This window comes from Pezoporus flaviventris, unplaced genomic scaffold, assembly GCF_033815535.1.
Source record: "Pezoporus flaviventris isolate CSIRO_AGI_PZ_B2104156 unplaced genomic scaffold, CSIRO_AGI_Pfla_v1 ptg000132l, whole genome shotgun sequence".
Lineage (NCBI taxonomy): Eukaryota > Metazoa > Chordata > Aves > Psittaciformes > Psittacidae > Pezoporus > Pezoporus flaviventris.
Window position 1 is genome coordinate 1467383 of NW_026892680.1, and position 20687 is coordinate 1488069.

Sequence of the window (20687 nt, forward strand, 5' to 3'; positions counted from 1 at the left end):
GTGTGTGTTATGGCAACTGCCCCGTGCTCAGGGTTCTGTGTACTTACTGGCTACCTCCTCGTGGTTTAGGAGGCAGGTGCTTGGAGTCGTGTAGGCTGGAGAGGGGTCCTATGTTTCTGAACTAAGATCCATAACGGGGTGCTCTTGGGTCCTTTCTGTGTGTGCCTGTGGTCAGGCAAAGATGCAGTGTGCCAATGAAAGGAGCCTCCAGAAGAGGCTGTATAGCACAAGCACTGTGTAAGCAGAATGCTGTGGGTAGCGAATACGTTGAGCTGGTACAGTCCCGAGTAGTCCAGCTCTGTGGTCTGCATAAAAGCAGCCCCTCGGAGACCCTGTGGTCTCGCCTTCCTCCAGCAGCTCGGTGACTGACCTTCACTTTCCCTACGGAAAGAGAACCCGTAGAGAAGGGAATTTGCCACCGGTTCTCTTCCTACGTTTTCCCAGACAGTTTGGCCTCCCCGGCTTATGCAGCCTCCCTTTTCTCTGCGTGGGAGAGCACAGGCTGCTGCTGCTGCTGGTGGTGGCGGGGAGGAGAGATGAACATTCATCTGCTCGCTCCTCGCTCTTTTGCTATCCCGTGGGCACGGGTGAGTTAGGATTGTGCCGCTCCTCTGGGGAGCGTTTCCCCTCGCTGCCCTGGTGCGAGGACCACGGAGGCACGGGTAAGGTTGTGCGAGTTTCATGTTGCTGCTGAAACAGGCACAGGAAAAAGCTGAGTGCAGTGGCTCCCTGCAAGAGGTCAGGGGGGAAGACGGAAGGACCAGCATAAGCCTTAGGATGCTCACTTGCTAAGAGGTCTCCCTTCCCAGAGCCCGTGTGCTTTGAGGGCCTAATGCAAAGTCTGCTTCCTCACTTGGTCTTGCGGGAAAAGGGGTAGGAGTTTATCTTGAAAGAGCTCTCTTCTGAGAAGAGCTATTTACTTCTTTGGTTCTTACTCAGTGTCTTGATGTTGTGTGTATAGCCAGGAAGTCTGATGGGGAATATGGGCAAACAAATGGCTTTCTGGCTTGCTTTGGGTTGGTTTTTTTCAGTCTTTGCTGGTGTGGAAGCTAAAGCTGATATTGTACATGCAGGTACATCATAGCAGTGGTCAGTAACACTCAAAACCAGCGTCAGGAGGTTTAGTTTCACTCTGTGGCACTGGCAGGGGCAGGAAGGGTCTCGCAGACTCATCTTTCTGAATCACCCTGTCACAAATGCTGCTGCCCTTTGGTATCCATCTACCCTTCATAGGAGACAGGTACTGAGGTGGGTGCGTAGCATCGCAGGGTGATGTACTACTCACATGTACTTCCTCAGGGTGTGAGCACCCGCACAGGCTGCCTGTGCAGAACCAGCAGGCTCCTTGTTGTCCCCAGTGTGTCCTGCTGCTCCAAATTAGAGGATCTCTCAATCCAGGCGTTCTTTCTCCCTCACTGCTCTCTGATAGTTAGCATTTACTAATTCAGCGCCACAAAGGCAGTGGGCTTCCTTCCATCCTTTCTCGTGCTGGCCACTGCCGAGTGGGATGTGACAAGCCAAGCGGCACTGCTGTGGTGGCCTGGAGGTGAGGGAGCTGCTGTGTGGTTGTGAGAATCCCGAAATCTGAGAAGTCTTACGAGAGCACCACCACCCTCCACCATAAAAGGGAGGATTTTTGCCAGTGTAGCATGTGTATTGCTGACAGTGGCAGGGAATTGCTGCACTTGCAGAAGGATGTTGCTGACAGGCATCAAGTGTGGGGAGGTCAGTGGAGGAGGAGCAAGCCCTCCCATTCAAATAAAAGCAGAGGAAGGGCAGGTCTACCTTCACATTCCAGTCGGGCTTTGGGAAAGCAGGAGCAGCACCATCTGTGTCCCACTTCTTTTAATTTTCTTTTTCAAACCAAGTCTTGAATGCCAGCCATCTGCTGATGCCACATCCAAACTCTATCCCTGTATCTGGGGGCAGAGGATGGTTTCTGCAGGGAGAGGCACTGTTTGGAGTGCAAGAGCTGTGAGTCCCTCAGGGATGCTGCTGGATCCAGAAACCACCAGAGGAGCACGTGCAGGAAGGCTCAGCATCTCTGTTGGGTCACCTTTGTAGTACCAAAGCAGCCCTGCCCAGGGAGGGTGAATCTGAGGTGCTGACAGAGTCCCCAGTGCTTGGTTAATAGGAGATTGGAGTGTTCCTGTGAAGTGGATGCGGAGCGGTGGGGTGGTTCGGAGCCACTGTAGTGATAGCCGAGGCAAAAAGATAGTCATCACTTTTTGCATGTATCCTGGTCACTGGGTGTGATGTTGTTTGGGAAACAGCTTGGGTTGTGGTTTCCTACAAGTTGGCTCATAAAACAGGCGCACTATCTCAATGGGAACCGACACAAGCCCTCAGCTGGCCACAGGAATGAGCAGGCTTGACTTTTTCCTTCCTAGAACCCCAGCCTGGTTTGGGTTGAAAGGGACCTTAAAGCCCATCCAGTTCCAACCCCTGCCACGGGCAGGGACGCCTCCCCCTAGAGCAGCTTGCTCCAAGCCCCTGCGTCCAACCTGGCCTTGAGCACTGCCAGGGATTGGGCAGCCACAGCTTCTCTGGGCACCCTGTGCCAGCTCCTCAGCACCCTCACAGGGAAGAGCTTCTGCCTTAGATCTGACCTGAGCTTGCCCTGTTTCACTTTGAACCCATCACCCCTTGTCCTGTTGCTACAGTCCCTGATGAAGAGTCCCTCTCCAGCATCCTTGCAGCCCCCTTCAGACACTGGAAGCTGCTCCACACAGCTCCTCTTCTCCAGGCTGAACAGCCCCAGTGCTTTAATTCTTTCTGTCCCAGGCGTTCCCCGGTGAGTTTTGATGTTCTTTTAAAGGTGGTTTTTCTGATGGCATTTTTCTGTGTTGTATTTCTCTCTTCCTCTCTGTTACAGCTGTCGAGCGGCGCTGCTGTGCTGACAGCGTTTGTGACCGTGAACACGAGTAAGGCAGCAGAGAGTTAAAAAAATCCCCATTAATTAAAATATTTACATTGGAAGCTGCAAAAGGTTTACTCTTTGAGTAAAACAAACTTCCCATTGTTCGTGGAGCATTGCTGCAGGTTCGCTGGAAATAGGCAGGAAGAGGTTGTGCTCGGAGGAATTCCACTGGGTTGGCAGGGAATAGGAGGGTAGGGACAGTCAAGTGGGCTCTTGGGCAGTGGCTCTGTTTTGTTCCAGTCTTTCTGTCACATGGACAAAAGATCTCTTTGTGGAAGCCAGAAAACCCCCCAAAAGAACCCCCCCAAACCCCATAGTGATGGAAGGATGTTATGTTGTTCTGGCAATGGCAGAAAAGAAGTTGTTATTAGTAGAAGATGAGAAAATGGTATTTTCTGGTTTAGCACATGGTCAGCACTTAAAGTGTATGTTAATGTATGCACTTAGCAGGGAAAAAGAGAAGCATCCCAGAGCAGGTGGTTTGGACTGTGGCTTCCCTCCCGGCTGGTGAGCCGTGTTTGCTGGCAGGGAAATGGCAGCAAGGCACAGCAAAGGATGTTATAAAGGATGTCACCTTTCCTCAGCGTGGAGCACCGGTGGTCCATTGGCATCACGCTGCTCAGTGTCCAAGGAAGGTGATGGAGGGTGCAAACTGATGTCAGGCAACTAAACCACAGCGTTTTCTTTTAATCTAGCACAGGGATGCTCTCAGTAGCATCACCACAGGAAGAGCAAGCAAATATGAAAACTATCTGCTTCAAATCCTTTCATTCCTGTCATATCTCTCCCCAGATAACTGGATTGAAAAATGAAGGGTGGCTGTTTCGAGTTTGTTTTGTTTTACATAGTATTCTCTAATACAGTGTGCCATTTCACTTGTGTGTCCCTGGCCTTTTCCAGCCTGGCACTGGACTAGCAGGCTCCTGGGGCCTGTGGCCAGGATGCTGGAAAGCCTAAAAGGGCGTGTGGGGGAGTTGGTTTGGTTGCTTTCTCAGATCCTTGATTCGCATTTCTCACTCTAGGTAGACTCTCATGCTGTTCCAAGCTGCCAGGCAGGAGGTCTCTCTAATGCCCTAGTGACTCGTGGACTGCCTGGATTGCAGGTCATGGCTCCTTTTCTTAGTAGTGCCATGGGAAGTGTTCGGGCAAGCCCGACTAAATGTGTGGTACTCTTTCCTCTGGTCCCAAGCATGCCGGTCTGCCTCATGTTTGCCTATACCAGAACAGCATCTTTGTTACACTGGTTTGGTTTGTAAAGGTGTTATGAAATGAAGTGCACTTGCTCAGGGTAGGCATCACCTAAACTCGTGCACGAGAGCCTTGTTCCGTACGTTTCTTGCCTGCTTTACTCTGCTTCAGGAAGGCTGGATGCTGACAGTGTCTTGGCCTGGAGATAAAAAGCGCTGCCTGCCCAGGTTTGGTACACTGCTGGAAAACTGCCTCCACGACGTATAGCATCGCTGTGCTTGTTTCTAGCCATTACCACTGGGCTCATTTTACAGCCATTCGCATTATGTAATTTGATGGTCATTTAATTTAATGAGAGGATGCTGCAGACTTATTTATGACTCGGCAGGCTAACCTGCGTGCTTTGGCCCCCTCTGCTAGCCCTGCTGCAGGGGGAAGAGCGTGTTTCTGACAGAACATGTTACGACGTCTTTAATGCCTTTCTCTCCAGGTTTCCCAGTTTGCTGCAGACGGGAGGGCCGCTTGCCTGGGGTGTAGATTATACTGGAATGGCAGCACGAGCTAAGCCGTCTGTTTGCCTTGTACTGCTTCTTCGCCTTCCGTGAGGTTATCGGGAGGTATTAATAGGCTTTTCCTTTTGTTACAGATGGGATTTTATGACTCGCTGGATCCTGAATAGGACGAGGAGATGTGTCTGATAAGGTAAGAGAGAGGGCGAGATTAACATCTTCCGACACGAAACAGTCTCGCTGGTTTCTTGTTCAGGTTGAAGACAGCCCTTTCTTGCCCTGACAGAACCCTGCAAATAGTTGATTTATGTACTTCCGAGTTCCTCTGCCTGTGACCCTCCGAGCACAGACCATCTCTGGTGCGTGCACCTTGTGTCCCACTCCTTTCTCCTGGTGAACTGATGGACAAAGCCCAGAGGACACAAACGTATGTCTTTCCGGGCACGGGGCTTAGCAAGAGAGGTCACACTTATGCTGCTGTTTTAGAGCTTCTTATAAAGTAACAGATGAGGTAGGAAAGCTTCTGTTCAGTGTTGAGGTTCTGCTTGTGCCTCCTTCCCCTCTTTTCCCCGCAGACATTTGAAAGGTAAAAACATCCTTGAGCTGTTTAACTTCTGTTCTTTAAAAACTTGTTTTTCCTGTTGCAGTGTTTTCAAACTGGGGCAGTTTTTACTAGGACAGAGTGTATTTGAGTCGAAAACCTCTAGGTTTGAGTCTGAAATGAGTCTTTGCTGTCAATAATGTGCTGAAGGAAGCCATGGCTTTGCTGCTGTTTGGTGTTCTTTTGTATTGCCTTCCTTAATAGCAGTGCTTTTAAAAGACAGTGCTTCGATACTTTTTCTCTTGGTTTCTGGTTTAGAGGCTTCTGCTGGTAAGAGAGGAATCGGTGTTTTTAAACCCCTTAGCTGTTGGGATACCACATTCAAACAGCAGCCAGACGTCGCAGTAGTATTACATAGGGATTGTCACTGTCTTTCAAGCTACACTCCAACCTGTGACGATACAGCTCTAGCACTTGTTTCATTTTATGTCTTCTGCTTTCCCGAGTTGGGTGCCATTTACAGGCCTCAAAAATACCTGTTGTTCTTCCTGGCTGTTGGCTGGAAAATGGAAAGGCACGCGAACAGCAAAATGAGTGGTGGCCTTGTATGAGGACCAGGCCTAAATCACTTTTTTTCCTTGGATTCAGAGATTTAGCTCTTACAGACACTCTTGAGGGGTTTTTAGTTTGGTTTTGGTTCTCTCCCCCCCCGTAAGTTCTGTTTGCTAAGTAGACTTACCCTTTGGAGGGTGGCTGTCCAAGCGAGAGCTCTTGGCACTGTGTGGAGTATGCAAGAATCAAAGACTTAGTTGCTGCTTAGCCTTCTTGTGGAAGTGTGAGGCGTTTTCTCCATTCAGACTACCCTCTTTCGTGCACCATGTGTTAAATTGTGTTACAAACACGATGTGTTGAAGCTTACTCCCTCCCTGGAGGTGGTCTTGTATGTGTGCAGTCAGCAAAATCCAGCTCTCGCTGGCGTGCGGTTACTACGCAGAGCACCTCACGTGCATACCTCGTTCGCTATGTAAACCACCTTCTTCACGTGTTCCAACCAGTCTGCCTGTGCTCCAAGAACAGGTAATTACAGCTGCTTTCAGGACTTCTTAGAGCGTGTTCTGCCTGCCTGTGCCAGCATCCCTGTGCACGAAGGTGGTCCAGCTGCCGTCCCGTCACGCATCTGCCACTGGCGCTTGTGCGGTGCCCACCGTGGCATCGCTGCTGCTGTCTGTGTGCTCTCATCATAGGATCATGCAGTAGAATCACAGAAACAACCAGGCTGGAAAAGCCCTTTAAGCTCACCCAGTCCAACCGTTCCCCAGCACTGCCCAGGCCACCACTGCCCCATGGCACTGAGGCCTCGTCTCCACGCTGTGTGAACACTTGCAGGGCCGGTGACTGCAGCCCTGCCCTGGGCAGCCTGTTCCAATGCCTGAGCACCCTCTGGGGCAGGAATTGTTCCTCGGCTCCATCTAAACCTGCCCTGGGGCAGCTTGAGGCCGTTTCCTCTTGTCCCATCCCTTGTTCCTCTCTTAGTTAATTTTCAGTGCTGGTCCCATGGAGTGGGCCCTGATGAAGCTGTGTGCTGTAACGTGGGCACCTCTTGTGGCACAGCTGGCTGCTGTTGTGCTGGCTCTCCTGGGGTGAGGTTGCTCACCCCTTTCCTCATAAACCCACCCCCAAGGAGGCTCTGCTTCTAGCAAGTTCTGCAGCTTGAGGCCATGACACCTTCTCTCTCCACGGCTTTATTACCAGCCCCAGGCGTGTACAGAGCATGAGCCAGGTGCCTGGCAATCGCAGGACTGCCTTTAAAATGAGATTCTGGGAGGAAGCAGCAGCACTTCCCACCAGCTCTTGTCTCTCAGCTCCAGAAGAAAGCGTTACGTCCTTGTTTCCTGAGGTACCTTCTCGGGGTTGGAATTACTCCTGAGCTGTGCACGTGTGGATCTGAGTCTCCTTCGTTTGTCCCTTTCTCGGCAGCCTGGGCTGGAGCCGTGCCACTGCCCTGCTCCCAGCCCTCATGTGTCACAAGAGGTGGCTGTCCTGGTCCTGCTTCTTCTCAAGACTGCACTTGTTGGGTGTACCTCATTACTTCAGCTGTCCCTGACTGCTGTGGCATTGGTGTTAGTTGACTTCACCTGCCGCTCTCTTTCTGCGTTCCCTCTCCCCACTTACATTTGGGTTTCTGTCCTTCCAGACAGGCATCTGGATCCTGCTCCAAACGTGTCCTCTGGTCCCATGTTAGTGGCTGGCCTTAAACCACGACACTCTGCCTGCTGGCCATGTTTTCCCTTGGTCACTTAGAGTTCTCGTGGATACTTCCTGACCCATTCCCTGCTCTTCCTCCTTCCAGGGAAGTACTTCTGAAGCACTCCCGTGTTTATTGCTGCCCTTGCAATTAAAGGGGGAGCCATCCTTCTGCCCCATTTCAAGCAGCGGGACGTGGCCCAGTCTCTGTGAGGAATAATCAGGTTTTAATCCTAGCCATGGTGACTTCCATGTAAGGGCTGGCTTTTGGCATGCATCCTGTTGATTACGTGATGGGGTTGACTTAACACAAATGGGTAATTGCTCTTGTAATATGCCTCAAGTGCTGTGATGAAATTGCGAGCCTTGGCAAGCTTGCGGCAGTGTTGAGAGGTGCCAGACCTCTCCCCCAGTCTTTTCTTTTCCTTCCCCCATATTTCCCTGTGCCTTTATCTTGCTTCCTTCCGAGGAGGCCCGGGCCCTGGTGACCTGCAAGTCAAGTTTCACAGGAGCCCAATAGCTCGGGTAATAAGTGTAAAATCTGTCTGTAAGGCCTGATCTATTTTCAGAGGTCCATTTCTGAGATAAAACTGACTTTGATCGCTGGAGCAGCATTGTGTCGTTTTGGGGAGGAAATGACAAGGAAGTAACTGTTATCAGGCCTATTTTCACCCACTGTTAGCTTAGACCTGATGGATTGCAGCTCCAAGGTCGCTTGTCTTAATAGTTCCAAATTAGGTTGCCGATTAATATTGATTATGTGAAAAGCAGTAGATTGATGTGCATTATTAATAGCCGTTAATGCACTTTATAAGAGCAGTATGTTTCACAAACACTTCCTAGTTGTTCCTTTCAACGAGTCTTGGCAGTGCAAACCCCAGCCTATCACACGCAGAGCTAGAGTAATTCATTGAACTATTGGTGTTCCTTTGCATTTTTGGTGTGGTGTTGCTTTTTACTGGAGGTAACCCTTGATTTTCATGCGACTGAACTGAACCCAAGTCCAGGAATTCTGCCTTTATCAGCCGGGACGTTGTGGTCCCTTCTTGCGTTAGTGCGCATCAGTGCAAACCTCTTGCTTTGTTGCTGGATGAGTTTTAATAACTTCCTTTGGCACTGCCCGTGGAGAGTGTTGTCTCCGCAGAAGCAAGTTAATGTGAATCAAATGGAAACAGGTAATTTAAGTTCCTTTGCTCGGGTTACTTTGCTGTTTGTCACAATGCAGAAGGTACCTTGGAAGCGCAGGGATGAAAATGGGGAAGCTCTCGTGCATAAGGAAAAGCCTCAAGATAACCAAGTTGGTGGTGGGGGGGGGGGAATATCTATGTAAATATAGACATCAAGGTAAACGTGTTTTCCTTTCCTCTTTCTTCCAGAAGATTGGAATATTTGCACAATGTGATGTTGCAAGTTGTACGTGCTTAACGCTTCTGAAGGAATAAATGACTTCAGTGCCTGAATGTGTAGATAACTGTCAGCTTCAAAGGATGGAGCGGGTTGGAAGGAATGTTTGGGGAACAGGCAGGTACCAGGCAGCAGATAGGAAGCAGCGGAATACATTCACCTCGTGTATCAGAGGCCTAGATGTCAGTCTGTATGGAAATGAAGATTAATCATGTTCTCAAAAGCAGATTTCTGTGGTTCTGCTCCTAATGTAAAAGTGGAATGCTCACTTCCCACTCCCCACCTCTGTCCCACTGGGCTCCCCCAGCTGCTCGCTGTAAGAATTGTGTTGCTCCTATAAAAACTGAGATGGGAAATAAGCCTATTTAGTACTTTTCAAACTACCCTTATAAAAAAGGCTGCCTTTTGCTGTAGAACGTTCTTGGTATGAGCTGGCTGGTTCTGCAGGATGTCAGTGATTTTGCACTCTTGAATAAGCAGTTCAGAGAAACTGAAATCGTTACTGTAGAGTGCACATTAAAGCCATAGGGCTGAGATGGGAAGAGCCACTTCAGCTTTCGCTTGAGAAGCGAGCTGATGTGAAGTTCCCTTTGGAGCAGGTAAAGCACAAAGAAGATGGGGCGTAGTTCAGCATTGCAGTTCGAGGTGGATGTCGCCTGTCCTTCACCCCCCTGAGCCTGTGTAGGGAGCTAAACCTGGCAGAACCCACTGGCTCTGGCTTCTCTGTAGGGCTGTTTTCCTGACCTAAGTTGTCTGGGCTCCAGTGGACACAAGAAATCCTCCTGGAGGGATGTAATGAAGGGCATTGTCCAGGTGTGTTTGTTTAGTTCAAGTTGCTATGGCTTAAAAAGCGGAGAGAGGAGGATGTGGGTGTCCGTAAGCTTTGGTGCTCTGATCTGCCACGGGTGATTCTACGTGGAAATCACTTAAAGTTCCTCATTTAACCAAGTGAATTAACATGAGCTAGAGCAGCAGAATGGTGGAGCCCAGTCTGTCCTGGAGCGCTGGGAAAAGCCTTCAATACCCTGACCTGTGGCTGTGGAACCCTTGGGAGACAAATGAACTTTGATGGTGTGTAGGGAGCAGCCGGTCCTTCTGAAAGAGGTGTGCTCCAAGAGCCACACTGGTTCTAATTCCCTAAATGCAGAAGTCTGTATTTCCACATGGAGAGCATTGCCAAGAAGTGGGGAAGATATGAACGCCAGCGGAGTTCTACAGGGTTTTAGTCAGCTGGGTAAGATAGGAAGTGGTTCTTGTGGATACTTCTGCAGGCTTGCTGTCGCTGAGTTTCTGAGCAGACCACGTGTCATAGCAATCGACAGTAACTATGGACAGTCGGGCAGAGGAGGTTGATTCTGAACTCTTCCAGACTTCTCCCTCTGCCCAGCAGTGTGTTTTGGGGGCCCAGTTTTGGCTAATGCGCTCTTTATCTTCCGAGTAAATTTGGTGGAGACATTTGGCTGCGTTGTCAGTCAGTCACTGATAACTGTTATCCCTTTTGATAAGCCAAATATGCAGCCTTTAGGAACACGGCCCAAGATGCGGGTTTTGACTCTGTAGCTGTTCTTGTGGTGTTTTCTTTGCTGAAGTGCAAGTTGCCCGTGCTCTCACTGTTCTTTAGATAAGGCCCTCCCTCCCTGCGTGGCCTTGTACAGAATACTCTTCTTGCTCATCCAGAGGCCAAGCTTCCTCGCTTAGCTGCGGCTTCATGCAGGCAGTTTAGTATCTATCCTGTGTCTGCCGTGACCCCCAGTCGTTTTACAGGACCGTTGCCTTCCCGAATGCAATTCCCCAGTGGTTCTTTGTTTATTCCTAGGAGTTGGTGACTTTGGGTTATTGCTGTATTGAAACCAGCTGTTCAGATACGCTATACCCAGCAAAAATACACTTTAGCAAAGAGTAACCCGAGTTGGTTTTTGCTCACCCTCCCTCGCTCCAGGTTTCGTGCTCTGTGCAGATGACAAGAAGCGATTTAATATTTTCCTTCAGATGCCTGGTAATGGCAATGGACAGCATCCCATCAGGCCCCCCAAATACAAGCAGTGGGGTGCATGTCATTAGGCATAACACTGACAGGGCTTTGAGCCCTGAAACCGAGCTTCTTGTGCTCTGCAGTTTGGTTTTGTGTGAACAGAAGGACACTTTGGAGATCTTTGTTTTGAATACTGCATGGATGTGGGGGTGTAGTTGTTTTGGTTTTGCTAAGTGGCATTTGTCTAGACAACAATTGTATTCATACCACTTGTGTTCTGGTTTTGGAGGTGGAGTTGAATGTTGATGCTTCTGCTGGTCTAGTTCTTAATATGAGATGAAGTACCAGACAGTTGCACATTTACCGTCAGCTAATAGTCAGAAGGTACAGTCTGGCAAAGACTTGGCTAAAACTAAATGAATAGCTCTCCATATCCTGTGGGTGGGGGGTTTTGTGTGTGTATTTACACTGCTTACCGAGAAGGAATAGAGCAGCTTTCCTCCTCTGACATAGCTGCGTTGCCAACTTCTACACCATTAGATTAATTCTGTTAAACAGGAGGAAGAAAAGAAGTTAATAAATTGACAAAAGGAATTTGTCTCCCAAGTGTGCCAACAGGGCTGGGTCTGGTTTTCCTCCTCCATTTTATCAGGAGAAAAGAAAAGCTTGTTGCTTTAGTACTTTGTTAGCCTTTTGCTCTCGGATGCCAAGCCTCAACAGTATACTGCCTTTGTGATGTGTTGTAAAGGTGGCCAGTGAGTAGGGTATTTGATCACACCTCAAAAGGATGTTGCAGGGATGTTGTACACAGCCTCGTTTTATGCATCTCGCTGGCTATTTCTGAAGTGACTTGAGTAATCTGTTTAGGGCAGTGTGGGAAGCCTCTGGGGACTTGAGTAATGGTGCCCTCCCACCAAAGCCGTCAGGGAGTACTCCATGCTTGGTCTGTCTTGTATAGGTTCAGATGAATTTTACCACTAATAGATACTAGTGCTGTCACTTTATGCATTGAAAACTTCATGTTACTCTTCATGTTTGCGTGCTTTCTCTTATACAAAGGAAGAACAATACACTCTCTGGCTGTTATCCTAGTCTGCGTGTTTACAACAGCCAGGCAAATGAAGTAGACTTGACTGTGTCACACTTAAACTTTCTCTGGGTTTCTTGAATAGACGGCTTGGAAGAACAAATTAGCTCCTGCCCTTTTCCTCCCTGCTTTTTTCTGCCGCCTTGCAGCTTAAAATACCACCCTGTTTTGTAGCATCCAAGAGGGGGTGATGACTAAGTCTTCACTGGAAGTGCTCTCTGCCGTTGAGTTAGTTCCACCAGCAGTCCCACAAATAAGACTCCATTGAAGCAGAGTTTTTTGGCACTGTGCTAGGAGAATATCCAACAGGCTCGGGCTGATTGAGCAACATGAAAAATGTGCTTGGAATGTACCTCTGCAGCTTGCTGGGTCATGTTCTCCTTGGATGAACTTGTGGAAGGACCACGCTGCCTAGGAAACTTCCCAGTTCTAGCAAGAGAGGCTGTTGGAGAGCCATTGAGGGTTGCCTGCATTTCCTCTCTAGGAAATGTGTGTTCCATGTGTCACTCGGAGAGGCTAGCTGTTGTTCCTCAGCTCTGGTTTGAGGGTTGGAACAAGGTCAGGCTGTGTTCCTGTGCCTCTAGTTTCCAGAGGCGGTGTGAGGGAATGAAAGGGATGAGATGGCATGCTCTGAATATCCTAGTGAGGAGTGGAGTCTGGAAATGCATTGTGGCCCTGACTCCTTGAGATATAAGAGGAGGTAAAAAAAACTGTTTAGCTTATAGCAGGTACCTGAGGGTCACTTGCAGGATAAGCCCAAGTTCTGTTACTGGTTTCTAGTGAGACCTCTTATTGCGTGAGGTTTGAGTGGCTGTTCTTCAGCAGAGCCGTAGCTGGTTAATGGCAGGGTATTCTCTGGCATTATTAAAGCACTTCTGTTAAAACAAGACAGAGGGCTGTGTGCCCAAGTGTCGTGTTGATGGATCCTGGCGCAAGAATCCAACCAAGTAATGCTCTTCCAGCACTACTGAATCACATAAAGTTAGGAGCTCCTCTGCTGGCTGTCATGCAGGACAAGTTCACGTTCATGTAGCTGCTGCCTTTTTCATACGCGATTCTGGTTTTCACTGCTGATTAACGTTGAAATGATTTCCTTATGTTTTCAGGTGTTGCTGTCATGTTGAAGTATTAGTCTTTTTCTGGTTGCTTTTCCTCTTTCATGTTTATTTTTTTTCATAGTAAAGAAATACCGTTACACTTTTATGTAATGGTGTATCTGGAGGATAGCAGGAGGGGAGACTGAACTCCTAAGTCCTTTTTCCCCCCATTTGAACCAAATGGAGATGTGTGTGGTATTTGATCAGCAGTCTCGCTTATGCAGGGAAATTAAAGACTAAACCCTGAGAGTGTTATTTTCATTTGGAAGGGGTTAACATCAGCTTTTTGTGTTCAGCCAGTGGGGAGCGTATCTGGGATGTAGGAACCTCACCACACAAGCTGCTGTTGGTGGGGATGCTCTTTGTATAAGTAGCTTCCTTAGCAGGTGATGAACTTCTTCCTTCATGATTTAATTACTTGATATCAGGAAATCCTTGGGGAAGAAAAAGAGATGGCTGGGAAGTTCTGCCAGAGACTTGTGTAGGTGTGGTGATAGAAGAGGAAAGAGACGATGACTTGTGAAGCTAGACGTGGGGCAGGAAGCACTGGAGCAAGCGTTGGCCACAAATGCTGCAGTACAGAACGCATCCCTGTTCTGGGCCTTGGTGGGCAGCCCCAGAGCAAGTCACTTCAGCCTGAGTGTACCTCTGAGCTGCCACCTCTGCGAGGTGTATTATAATACGTGCCTCAGAAGTTCTGTGAAGGTGCCAAATTGATGCTTTCAGGGGCAGATCACAGGATGCTTTGAATAAAGCTTTACAAAGTACACAGTGTTCTTACTATTAATACCAAATAGTTTGTGTGCCTCTCTCGAACGGCAAGGAAGATGAAATGTGCCAGATTTGTGAAGCTGGAGAAGTGGTTTCCCGTTCTTTTGAAAGAGGTGGGAAGTGCATAGATGGAAGAAGGGAGGGTTGGAAACCAGGGTACGGAGGGGAAAATCCCATGGACTGTCCTCATGGATGTGAGTTTGGAATTGTACCTCTTGTTGCCTCGTGTCTGTGAATCAGCTTTGCGAGTGGCTGAGCATTTCTGAGCAGGGTGACAGGGAAGAGAGCGTTGACCAGTGCAGAGTAATGCACAGCAGAGGAAGCTGCTGCTCAGCCCCTTTATTTGAAGAAAATGTGACAAACCAGGAACTGCTGTAGTCCCTTTCTTAAATAGGAAACACATGCAACCACAAAAGGCAAGTGCAGAGCTGAGTGACTGCCTAGGACCTACGTTAGAAATGTGAAGTTACAAGAAGCAGGTTCTCAGCCTACTTTGCTGTTTGGAGCGTACTTCAGAGGCTGAACAAAAGGCCAGCATGCAGCCTGTCAGCACAGTAACCATCAGCAGCATCTTGGGGTCATCCTTTCAAGTGATGCTGTTATCTGCTGCGCTGGATGTCACTGAGATGCAGGCCCTTCATAGTGAGGGGATGTCTTTGCTGCCCTGTCTGAGCTGTCCCCAGCTTTGGAGTGTCTCTGCCTTCACCAGGCTCTGCTTCTCCTCTGCCACAGGCTTGATGTGGGCTTACAAAAGTCACTTGGTTCGCCTGAAGCTGGGCTGTTCATCTTTTCTCAGCTGGCTGGAGCTTTGTGCTTTATTGTGGTTGTTTTAGTCGGTAACAGCGAGGTGTGAGCTTGCAGTGAGCAGGCAGGAGGTGAAAGCCCTGCCGCTCCACTGCTTGGGATACTGATGTGCTCAGAAATGAGGAAACTGCTCCATCCCCTTTGAACTTGGTGATGAAGGTCAAAACACACAACACGCACCCCAAACAAAACCCCTCTTACCCAGAGAAGCGAGTCCTCACCTTTGCTATTTAGAACAGCCACAGGATGATGATGATGATGATGATGATGGAGGTGTTCTTGTGATGGGCGAGTTGGTGACCGTAGTGCGTTCTGACCAGTGAAACGCTTGAGTTAGACATGAGCTCTGGTGGATACGTTCATAGCCAACCAGTTAAGTGTCCTAGGGAAGGCTTTGTGGCTGATAATGAATTCTGGTGATTAATTCTGCAGTTGAACTGGATCAGCAAAGGGCTGCACTGCTTTTACGAAAGCCATGCTAACCTGAGGAGATGTGTTGAAGCTTCTTTGACCCTTGTTAAAAAGTTGAAGCTCTATTAAACTTTAGCCTGGAAAAGAACACCTTCAGGTCTACATTATGGTGTTGCCATGCCCTAAATAAATCCCTGTGGGCAAAGCAGCACAGGGTGCTGGAGTTTTGCATGTAGACCCCTGCTTTTCAAGGGAATCCTCTCGTTCAGGCTCTAACATCAACTGCCCCCAGCTCTGTTGTGATGATGGATACCGACTCTTCCGTTCTTGCTCCTCTTTCTGCATGGTGCTTTTCCAGCACACTGTTGCAATGCTGATGCTATTTGTCTAAAAGATAAGAAGTTCTTTTACTCTAGAAAAGCAAAAGTAGTACAACTACACTGATAATGTTGTCTAGAAATACTACTGCCTTTTAGTAGTGATAGGAAATCATCTTTTTGAGCTGAAATCTCCAGGAGCACTATGTGCTGACAAGTTGTTCTGACTCAACTTCAGCTATAGCTTTTCTTAATGGTCATTAAATGCTTTATTGTGTATAAACCCCAAACCAAACATTTTTGTTTTGGAGGAATGAGTATCTGATATGACAGCATAGGGCTAAAGTTCATTATACATGTACAGCTGAAATAAGTTAACTTGGTTAAATTGTACTGTAGGCACAGTGCTCCTGCATTTGAGAAAGTTTCATGACTCCATATAACCATATCAACATGTTTCCATAGTTAATTTCCAACCTCCAATTGTATTATCTTTTGTCTAATGGAACCTCATCATATTAAGTAAACTAATAACCATAATGTTAATGTTGCTGATGCTTTATTAGGTACTGCATTAAAAACCCCACCAAAACAACAAACCACGATCCTGCGTTCACTTAACCAGGGTACGTTTTAACTCATGAAGCTCTTCTGGGAGGGGAAAGTGAAGGTGAAAATACTGTGTCCAGTGTTCAGAATGGACCGGGATATCACGGTATGACATCCCGTTGCTCTTGAGGATGTCAAATGTACACCCAGTGCTCCTGAGCACTTATGCAAAGAGGAACATGTTTTATACTGGGACTTCTGTCACACTTATGTATGAAGCGAATGGAGAAATGATGGCAGGGAATATAAATGGGTGGTGAGGCAATGTGATTATTTGGAAAGGGAAGGAACTACGAGCCTTTGGCTGATAGAACTGAGATGACTTATTTCATTATTACTGGTAATTACACTGAACAAAGTTATTTCTTCTTAAATTTGAAAATGCCATTGAGAACTAGGGCCATGGCAGATAATGACATGTCATTTGTCACATAGGATTAATTTCCTTTTGCTATGGACACAGTGTGCGTGTGTGTGTGTGTAAAACATATTCCATCACTGAAGAACAATCAGTTTGTTCCCGTGTCCTTCCAGTCTTGAGGCGCTGGCACAGGGTGCCCAGAGAAGCTGTGGCTGCCCCATCCCTGGCGCAGTATTCGAGGCCAGGTTGGACACAGGCTTGGAGCAAGCTGCTCCAGTGGAAGGGGTCCCTGCCCGTGGCAGGGGTTGGAGCTGGATGAGCTTTAAGGTGCCTTCCAACCCAAGCCAGTGTGGGATTTGATGAGTGTTAGCACGGAGCAGTTCCCCTCTGTGTGTTGTGCAGAGGGAAGGGCTTGCTATGTTCTGGAGGGCAGTTTACCCTGGAAGGGACCTGGGGTGATGGTAAAAAGCTCCCAAAATGCCAACTCTTTGCAGTGTTGCTGCAAGCATGGATGTGCTCTTTGGGCGCAAGAGCCAAGCGTGTCCCGTAGGAGTATACAGTAGTTTAGCAGTGGCACAGGATCATTGCTGGACTGTGGGCTCCAGTTCTTATGTGCCTACTTTAGGAAAAAGCAATTAGAAAGAATAAGGCTTCAGAGAGCTGAGAGATCGATTACAGTTGGAAAACCTGTTTTACTGTTGGGTAGCTAGTTATTTGTTTGAAAGAAAAAGCCTCCCTTGCTTTAAGTGAAGTGGCTGAGCTGTGTTTTGCAAAGATCTATAGAGGAAAGAAAGTAGCAGCTCTTCAGTTTAGTAGGAGGCGTAATGAGGTTGAATAGCTGGAAGTAGAAACCAGGTGAATCTGGACTAGTTGTAACACATAAGTTATTAAGTAGGATAAATTACTCACTGAAACAATTCCTCGTGGATGTGATGGATTCTTGGTCGCCTGCTTGAGAGTTAGAACTGCCTGGTTTTAATATGGGAGTTTATTGCTGATGCTTGTGTGTTCTGGGCTTCAACAAGTAATACATCTGCATGTAGGTCAGTGGCACACCCTGGGTGGAAGGTCAAGGAGATTACAGTGGTCTGTTCCGCTTTGTGGGTCTGGGGGAGGTGGACAGAGACGGCCTGATGCTGTGAATGATGGACCAGCCGTGTCTGGGGCTTGTGCTGGTGTTTATCCCCCTGCCATCACAGTGGGCTGGCCAGCTTTCCGTGCTGTGCTTGAGGTTCTCTCTTGGACAGACCTGCTGGCTTTGGATTCATGACTCTAAAGAGAGAAAACAGACTTTAAGCCCTGACTACTCGCCGTGTGGAGAAGGGCACGTGTAGGTAGAGCAGGGAGAGTTCCGAGGGGCATTTCTGCTTGGTTGATGGTTTACCCAGTACTTGGGTGTTGCGGTTTGAGGGCTTTTCATTGAGGACAGAAAAGGAGTCAGAGCAGTGAAGCTTTGCATCCATGCAGGTATCCTGCTGCTGTAAAGAACAGTACAGGCAGAACAGAAGAATAAACTCAGGAGCAAGCGTTTTACATGTTTTTTGCTTTATCTTGTGGGAAATAGGTGAATTTGCACAGGTCATGGAAAATGAAGAACCAGTGTGCTGGGTGAGGTCGGCTCTCCAGATTGATTCCATCTCAGTGGTAACGGGACTCTCCCCTCTCCGGTGACTGTTTGCCCATAGAAAATACTTTGTCTTAATCTAATTTCCAACAGAGGCATGTCTCCATTGCAATGTCAAGCTTGGGGCATGCCTTTTCGTGTGAGGGGCGGCCCAGGGTTTCCACACTGGGACGGGGGACACGCTGGTTGAGTTTCTTGCCTGCATCTGGATTTGCCTCTTTGGGTGGGAACAGATGGCACAAGGTAGAGCTGTGCCACACTGGGCAGTGGACCCAAGGTGCTGTCTACAGGGATGAAAACGAAATTCACATGTGCAATTTAATGCCTTAAAAGAGGGTGAATTGCACTTCTTGTCCCCACAGTGGCAATGCGTGTGTAGAAAACGCCACTGCTTTTACTTCTGACACGTATCGAGCATCAATTATTTATGGTACTTCATCTCAAATGGAGCGTTCTGTAGTCTATTTGTAAATAATGAATTCTTTATGACAGGACAGCTGTGCCTGTGGATCCTGTATCACAGAACTGGTTTTCTAAATACACTTTATGCTAAGATATCTATCCCTTTTCCCAGGCTGCCCTGTCCCTGTTCCTGCTATATCTGTTATCCATTTTGACTCTGACTCATAAATAATAGATACGTGTGTAAAAGTTCCTGCTTTTTGTTGTCAGTTGGTACTGACACAAGGTAGTGTTAAGCTAATTTTATAAGAAGCGTGTATCTTTATATGTAAGGGTTCCAGTTTTTGCTCTGTGTGAAGTCAGATTAGTGGGAGAATTATGTGCCATGTAAATTAAGTTTGCTTCCTCTTACTTTCCCAAAGAGTACAGGTCTTTGTAAGACGGTGCTTTTTAAGGTTTTCTTACTTAAGAAGAGCTAGTCTCTGGCTATGCAAGAGGCTGCTTTACCTGCTCCTGCCTGCATCTCCCATGGGAGCATGGGGAGCGATCTGATGGCACACAAGAAGTTGCAGCCCTGGGGAACCACAGATGCGTGGCCCCAGCGGCGGGTGCCTGTGCTGACCAAGCCACTTGTGTGACAGCAGCGTCTGGTGAGCCCCGCCACTGAAAACATCCCAGTGGGAAAACTGATCTTCCACAAGGAAAAGGCTCGGATGTCACCCAGCCTCTTGTAGTGACCTGTTCTTCTGCGTGGTCCATGGCTGGATCCTCCTAGCATGAGGTACAGAGGTGAGCTGGTCTGTGCTAACAACATTCATTGAATCCCAGACTGGTTTGGGTTGGGAAGGACCTAAAAGCTCATCCAGTTCCAACCCCTGCCACAGGCAGGGACACCTCACACTGGAGCAGCTTGCTCCAAGCCCCTGTGCCCAACCTGGCCTTGAGCACTGCCAGGGATGGGGCAGCCACAGCTTCTCTGGGCACCCTGTGCCAGCGCCTCAGCACCCTCACAGGGAAGAGCTTCTGCCTAAGAGCTCATCTCAGTCTCCCCTCGGGCAGGTTAAAGCCATTCCCCTTGGCCTGTCCCTACAGGCCCCCCTCATTTAAGGGTCAGGAGGCTGGGATCAAGGCCAGGAGCTCTGTAGGGCAGATCAGGAGGCTGGCTGACCTGGGTGCAGACCATCGTGGTCTGGTGGCATGTTTGGAGTGATGGTGGAAGGAGCAGCACTGTTAGCATCTCGGCCACATCCGCTGAGCCAGTGGGTTCCATTGGTTACAGTACCACGCAGATGAGAAATGCAGGGGTTCAGTCTGGAGAAGAGAAGGCTCAGGGGGAGACTTTATCACTCCCTACAACTGCCTGACAGGAGGATGGAGTTGAGGCCCTCAGTGCCATGGGTTAATGGTGGCCTTGGCAGCACTAGGGAATGGTTGCACTTGATCATAAAGGCCTTTTCCAACCTATTCTGTGATTCTATGACACGTGCCAAGAGGGAAAAATGCTTTAGTTTTTATATGCCCGAAACCCCCAAAATGCCTTATTTTCCTTTTGCAAAAAGAATAGGAAGTCTTCCATAGAATTACCCCCTTCATACCCTCCCTTCTTAGTGCATGGTGCCTCGGCAGTAGTGTGCCAGCCTGGTCCCTTGCTGTCCTCCCCTCTTTACCCCATCACCTCTGTTCCCCTTTCTTCCTCCTGTAATGACTCTCAGGAGCCTAGTACCAGTTACCACTTTCACAGCTGCTGTACTAGTAAAGCCTGTCTAATTCCCTCAGAAAGAGGAAGAAGCCAGTGCTGGATGCTGCTGCAGTTGCTTAGCAGCCGGCGGGAGGCAGCGCGAGGAGCAGCTCATCCCTCCTTGAATCATCTGCTGAAACAGAGAAGACAGTTAGTGCTGGTTGGGTTCCTTAACGTCTTTATGTCTGCCTTTCTCTTTTTCCCTGTCTTTCCTACACGCACATACACACCCCCTTACCTCCCTCTGCTCAGCACTTTCCCATGAGCTCAAGAGATGGAGTCTCCAGCATTCAAACAACACTCGTGCTCGCAGGCTCGTGTGGAGCGACGCAGTAACCATCAGGGCTGCCGGTGAGGTCTTGGTCCACAGCATGGCAAACGCACTGTGTAGCTGTTCCACCAGCTCTTGAAGGAATGGGGCTGGTTAAAGCGCTTCAGCTGATGAGGTTGTGGGTTTGCACACTGGCCTCTTGAGTTTGCCATTGCTGCAGGGTGCTCGGCGTTTCTCACCTCTGTTCCTTGTATTCTGGTGGTAGCTGGAGACGTCTCCAGCTGTCAGCCAGAAGTTGTGGACTCTTCTTTGGCCAGGACTGGTAGAAGAGGATGCCTGCTCCTGCCTTGGCCATGCAGGTGCCCGGTGGTTGAGAACTTGTCTGGTGGGTGAGCTGTGAGGGATGGAGGTGCGGTT

General features: G+C 48.6%; 1 protein-coding gene across 2 annotated transcripts in view; it reads left to right on the forward strand.

Annotated features, from left to right (window-relative positions):
- The window catches only part of TRERF1 (transcriptional regulating factor 1), a 99805-nt gene that overhangs the window by 26274 nt on the left and 52844 nt on the right, over positions 1–20687 (forward strand). For both annotated transcript variants that reach the window (XM_061478796.1, XM_061478797.1), the window contains exon 2: positions 4755–4810. The gene's annotated coding sequence lies outside the window, so the exon portion shown is untranslated. The remainder of the gene's footprint in view (positions 1–4754; positions 4811–20687) is intronic.